At 46.6% G+C, this 6,547-nt stretch overlaps 1 protein-coding gene across 3 annotated transcripts in view; it reads right to left on the reverse strand.

Annotated features, from left to right (window-relative positions):
- LOC118513764 (inactive serine protease scarface-like) overlaps positions 1–5,613 on the reverse strand; it is a 30,135-nt gene extending 24,522 nt beyond the window's left edge. For all 3 annotated transcript variants that reach the window (XM_036059937.1, XM_036059939.1, XM_036059938.1), the window contains exon 1: positions 5,246–5,613. The gene's annotated coding sequence lies outside the window, so the exon portion shown is untranslated. The remainder of the gene's footprint in view (positions 1–5,245) is intronic.
- Positions 5,614–6,547: the final 934 nt, after the last annotated feature.

The raw sequence follows: 6,547 nt of genomic DNA on the forward strand, positions 1-6,547 counted from the left end.
ACGGATAATCTTCATGCTCGCTTGGCCCTTCACGAGGTGCTTCACGAATGAGCTGTGAATGTTTTTGACACATTGGCGCTCGGTACCGTGGTGGTGTACCAATGTAGCATTACAAAACTGTTGGTCGCCCTAATCGCTCGATATGCTAATATAATTCGTGCATCAACTCGATCAACCCAACCCAATCCGACATCTTCATTAGAGCTTCTTGTGCCTTTTTTTTCAGTGCCGGTGCGTCACAGGTGGTGAAGGATGTTGCGAAAGTTCCCATCCGGAGACGGGAAATTTCTCAACAACAGCCAACAACCGGACGAGAGGACACATCTCTGTAGGGTGGGCTTCCCACTCATCCACTACATAGCTTTCGCCTTCTAACCGATTAGGTTACAGAAACATGTGTCTTTCTACCCAACCCCGATTATCATAACGAATAGGCAAATTTTATTTTCAGGTCCGGCTCGGCGTGCGCGTTTAACATCGGCCACCACCTGCGTGGAGAAAACCGAAAATTCCGTAGCAAATATTATTAACTTGCCAACCTTGAACTTCCTCCTCACCGTCTGCCTCCCTTCTGCCCGGGAACTTCACCCAGCTGGCAGTGCGTGAAAGAAAGAAGATGCTCATCTTCTCTCGATCGTTTCTTGGCCGTTGTAGCCGCTTTGAGGAGGGCTTCATGCTGTGGTTCTCTTGTTATTTTATGCTTCTACAACAACATCTCTAGGCCTTTTTAAATTCACATTATTTACGGGCGCGCGTGCGCGTGCGTGCGTATACGTGCACACACCCTAGCTTCCTTTCCTTGGCTGCCGTTGCCGCCTCTTCCTCTTCTATTCCAACCAACATCGATCGTAAAGGATCGAACGAACGGTTTAATGCTGCCACCACCACTAGGGTGCACGAATAAAATTAAGTTAACATTAAGAAAGAGAGGACCTGGAAAAAAAGTCCGTTCTGTACGACCTTATGAATGCTGTGGTGTGTGATCATATTATTCCTTCTTCTTTCGGTCTTCGTGCAGCGATGATCGACTCCGCTCATCTGCACGCCGGAAGGGAGCATCTTGCCGCACGCGTGTTCGACCAACAGCAGCGACCGTGGTTGACCTTAAGCATCTACGAAGATGTTAAGCCCTACAGGGACCAATCGTCACCGGAAGTCGAGACCTTGCGAACGCCTCCAACAACGGCTCGAAGCAAGCTTTTTTTGGGTGGTAATTTGAAACGTGACACATTAAGGAAAAAAAATCATCTCATCTCTTAAAGGGCTATCAAATAATTGTATGCCCTTTAAGGCAAAGCTCGAAAGGTGTTCGACTCCTTCACACGTCTACCGCTCCACGTATCTGCCACTTTAAATAAAGCACGCTTTTGTTAGGGGCAGCCCCAAACAATAAACCACTTTTCGAGCAAACAAATCACACTCGCGATTGTATTAATCAACTGAAACGAATAAAGCATCCACACGGATGTGATGATAAGCGAGAGAAGATTTATATACGAAACCGAGCATAGGCATCCCTTGGAAGCTTGGGTTCTAAGGGCATTCCGTCTCTAAGGCACCACCGATCGATGATGGTAATCTGTTAGCTGCTAATCTCTTGGTAGACCTATCGCTCACTCACTCAAGGCCGGTGTGCGTAGAGCATCCGTTAAGGTCAGAATGCGTAGATCAGCTGTTAGCTTCGTTAAGATAGAGCCCGCTCGAGTCAAAGATTATGGAATGGGAAATTATGTTTTGGGAAGGTCAAATCCAAAATTGACGTCACGGCGGGAAGTGAGTCGAGAGGTTTTTGTAAGAAGCTACAAATTGCCTTAATTCAATACTATTGGACACTGTAATGTAAACATTTTTTGTGTCAACTTTTTAAGTTTTTTCGAAGATATTTTTCTTTCTTTACCTCTACATTTCTCCTCTATTTTCCAATATTGTTTACAAGCCATCTTTTTATTGCTCTATCACTATCCGCTAATTGCGATTCGGTTCACTAATTCACTCTCTCTTTGCTGAACTTTTATTGTGTCACCGACTAATTAGTGGGGTCCCGATAATTCCGGGAGGACATAAATCTCCTTTTCCAGAGCTACTGAAACCACAAAACCACCCCTTTACCGAAGAAAGCATCCGCCGTGACGAGTGAACCAATCAATCTTCTTCACGCTTCTATTGAGGTTGTGAATTGCCCGGAACGAAACAATGATCGTGAATTGTGTTTTCCTTACATTGTCAACGTGTCTGGAGGTGGTGGATTTAATTTCAGATGCACGAAAACACCTTATACGCCCACTTATGCAACGCCGGGTTGCCCCAAGTTGACCCGAACGATTCGGAGTACGGCAGTTGCAGCATCTCCAATCCTGACCTAGGGCACGGGAAACCAGAAAGCATCGAACTGTTTCGAACCAGGTCACAGCTTGCGCCCGAAACTGCCGGTGCTCATCTGTTCGAAGCAAGGAAGTGGATTTGAACGAGTGGGAGACAATCAAAACCCGTTCCGCTCGCACTTACATAATGCGAAGCAATGTGCAAGCCTATCCAGCGATCCTTTTCCTTTTTCTGACTGTTGAATCCTTTCATTTTTGAGCTAAACAACAGCCCCAAAAAAATGGGATGCAAATTAAGGGCAACTATTCTAAAACGAGCTTTGCCATAAACTGCCGAAAAGCGATTGAGCTGTGCCGAGGGACTCCCTTAAAGCGCCCGAATTCCCACTCCAAAGCCGATGGATGTCGTGCGATAAAATTTAGCAATCCGAATATTTCGTTCGTTAAACCCTTCTCAAGCTGAATTAATTTAGATGTTATAAAATAAAAATAAAACCCCCAAAACCCCTCCTCTAACGAATCGATGGCCAATATAAAAACACACGCTTTTTTTGTCTCCCTCAAAAAACGAACCTGTTGTCCGAGGAGCTTGTCCTCGAGAGGATGCGCGATGCGATCGTTGGGTAACAGAACAAACGTGGAGGGGCTTTTTCCTCCAAAAATAGCGATTGATTAAGCGCTATCGAGATGCCGGCAAGGCTTGCCTACACCGGAGCCCGGGCCTGGTGTCGTCTTCAACTTGACCTTACCGAACTCGTGCGCCTCGCATAGGTTGGCTATCCAGTTTTCGAAGCCACCGAACCGTTTTGATACATTACAAACAGGGTTTTCATAATTTTTTGTCCATTTTTCTGAAGCTGCTGTTCAGATCGTACCAAAGGAAAAAGATTGCACACACTCACATAGTCCTCCGATTGATCAATAGAGTAAAAGTAGGGTCGATGATTGTTTCTGCCTTCTTTGGCTTCTTCTTCTTCGGCTGTCTATTCATCGCATTGACAATGCGTGCTTTACAGTGTTTAGCAGCGTGAGGTGTTAGAAGCAGCTTGGCAGCCGAGTGCTGTTGAGTGAAAAACTAGTAATTCCGGCTGACATTGAGCTACTGGCTGTGGCACCATCGGCACGCGTAAATCACTCATCGTCATCGAGCGCGTTCTTCGATGGGCTTGACCTTTCCCGAGCGTTGCCTTCAGTGGTAGGCAAAGGTGGACACTTAGATAGATGTTTCTGTGCGAGTGTAAATTATCACTGCTCAAATATTTACTTTTCTCACTAATAAAGTAAGATTCAAATTCTCTTTCGAAGCGATTAAATGACACAACAAGGCGTTTCCAATCTCCAGCGCGATTGATTTTACTGTCTTCAATTTTACTGTTTCGTGAACTGCTCCATCAAGCGTGCGTGTAGCGAAGCGTGCTACATATTAGAAAACTAATAGCCGAGCTAATGATAGTCGTTAAACACTGTTCAATCTGTTGTCACCCCGCGGTAGTGTGATAGCCTCGGGGAAACAGGAATAAAGTGTCAATTACAGTTGCATTATTTAATGCTAACACACCAACGGCCTGGCGGCAACCGTGCTCCACCGAGAGTGGGTTTCAAAGAGCCGAGCCAAGGGGATAACAACATCAGCTTCATCTAAAACCCGATCCCGACACGATTACAGACCCTGACCATGTCCTCGGGGCAAAAATGTCGGGTTTCCTTTGCGTTCCTTCATCCGCTGGCCGCTTTCGAGATTTGAGTTGCGGTGAGCCCCGAAACCGAATCCGAAGCGAAAAAACAAAATAATATTCATCGTGGCGTAATTAATGATACTCTAATATTATGTGGCCGTCCGGGGCTCTTACACTACAACCCGTAAAGAAATGGATACTTTCACAAAACTTCTCCACCCTCCCAGGGGGGGGGGGGGGGTGGCCTCGCAGATTCTCGGCCCGAGTCGGTCGGGCGGGAGATGGTGAAAGAAAGAGATCAAAATCAACGATAATTGAAAGTGTTTAATCAATTTCGGATTAACTCACAATCCGTTGACACGCTTGCCCGCGGGCTGTCGCGATTTGTCCGGTCGGTTCGCGGATCGGGGCCTGAGTGTTACCGATCGCTGCGAGCGGGATCGCTTTGGCCAGAGATTATGGAGCACCAAAAATTAGTCCGATTCTTCAGTCCCGACAAGCGGATGTGTCATACCGGGCGATCCAAGCTGGAGATCGGATCGGAGGTGATTGTGTAGGAGTTGAGCTTAGGAGCAGATAGGATATGTGTTTATGCGATGTAAGGCACGATTATTTAACGACATTCAGATCGTATGTGAAATCTATGCTCAAATGCTTTCAAAGGGAGAACAAAAATTAATAAGGTCAGATACCGAGGAGATTACGTCGGATGCTCCATTAGAGATTTTCACAACATGAATTCAATTAAATAGAACCTTGGGCACACAATCGAGCAATCGGTGATAAAAGATCAGAAAACATAATCTCCAGGCTCAAGACTTGGTCACAAAAAGCTACACGGGAATGTTCCTTCAACTAATCATTTACACGACAAAAAAACTAAAACTTCCTTCCGAAGACAAGTGGACTCCAAGACACCGCCAGACAATAGATGGCTCACTGCTGAACGATAACAGCATGATCACGATCATATCACTCGACCGAATTTCACTTAATGCCGAAAAACAATATCCCGGACACAACATCGTTGTCCTGCTTCATATCAATTAACTAAAGAGTTGTTTGCCGAGGGATCATCGTTTTCTGGGCGTTGAAGTCTCCCTTTAAGCATAAGAGACGCTTCGCTCTTTTGGACACTAAAATTGGCAGCCACGGAACGTATGTTCACTTTCCCACCGAATTTCAAACACCCAGTCTGGTCCTTATTCTACTGTTTCGAATCACTTTTCCCATTAAATTGATGCTTACTTTGAAATAATTTCACAGCGCTCCAACTAGATCGACAATTTTGTCACTACAACTTGCAACTGCACTGCTCACTATTCCAGAACACAACACAGCTTCTTCGAAACTTTCGCTTTCGTTTCACTTTCCAAGTTCGGCGTGGAGAACCAAATTTTACCGCTTGCACTTGCTTTGTTCTTTTTTAAGTTTTGCTTTCTTCCCTTTTTTTGCTCGCAAAAAAAGCCACCAAATCACTGTGCAATCACCATGCGCGCTCCATGCAACGGTTTGGGATTCTTGTCGCTTCGACCCGGGTTCGACGGAAACCAGGCGAGTCGCTTTTGAAAACGAACGATTTTGGTGAACGACCACCTAAACTATGAGTGCGGGTCGCCAAGATCAACACTTTATATATAGCTCCCCTTTGCGTGTGCCGCGGCGGCGGGGATTTCCTTCGCCGTTGGTGCCGGCGTGCCCGCAGTCGCGTCCAATTTGTGCGATCTTTCTCTCACACCCGGTCGGCCGCACCGGACTCGCGTGCTCGGTGGGAGGAAGAAGATGAATCCGGGTGGAATTTGGGCGCGTGAGTGCCCTCCCCGAAAGGGGGAACTCTCGGGGACTCAGCGGTCTAGAAGTTACGATCGTTCATCGCCGGGGTCGGGCCCGAAAGATCTCTTCGCAATAGCTCCCTTTGCCGCGAGTCTAGACGCGGACGGGATGCAAAATAACACGCGTAGCACTCTCGTTGCGCGAGACGGAACCCACTGGAAACTCACTCTCTGGGTCACTCGCGCGAGTCGCGCAAATCGAAAGACTCACGAGCCCTGCAAGCGACGAACCCGGCGCAGCTTCTCGTGAGTTACGGCGGCTTCACTCAACCAAAGTGAGCGAAAGATGCAAATTTCTTGTACACCTCATCATGACGATTGTTGACACTGGGTAATCGCATCATTCTCTGCTGCTGGTCCGAACCACACAGAGCAAGAAACACTTTACGCGAATCTGATTCCCTGTTGTACAAGAAACCTACCTAGTAATGTGCTTAATTATGAAACAGTGACTGTGTTAAGTGTGATCTGGAGTATGCCCGGTAAAAGCATCGGAGCGAATTGCTTGCCCACTCGGCATCGAACTGTGTTGAAAACATGTGTCGGCATGTGTGAATTGGTGAAGAAAAATTGATCACTTAACACAAAGCTATTATCGCGCTTGTCATTGTCCATTTTTTTGTTTTGTTTGCCCTCGCCTTCGCTCGATTCGAATTAATGACAACCCAATCAGGCGGCCAATTAAAACCACACCAACACCGTACCTCGACCGACAGCA

Source organism: Anopheles stephensi, chromosome 3 (assembly GCF_013141755.1).
Source record: "Anopheles stephensi strain Indian chromosome 3, UCI_ANSTEP_V1.0, whole genome shotgun sequence".
Classification (NCBI taxonomy): Eukaryota; Metazoa; Arthropoda; class Insecta; order Diptera; family Culicidae; genus Anopheles; species Anopheles stephensi.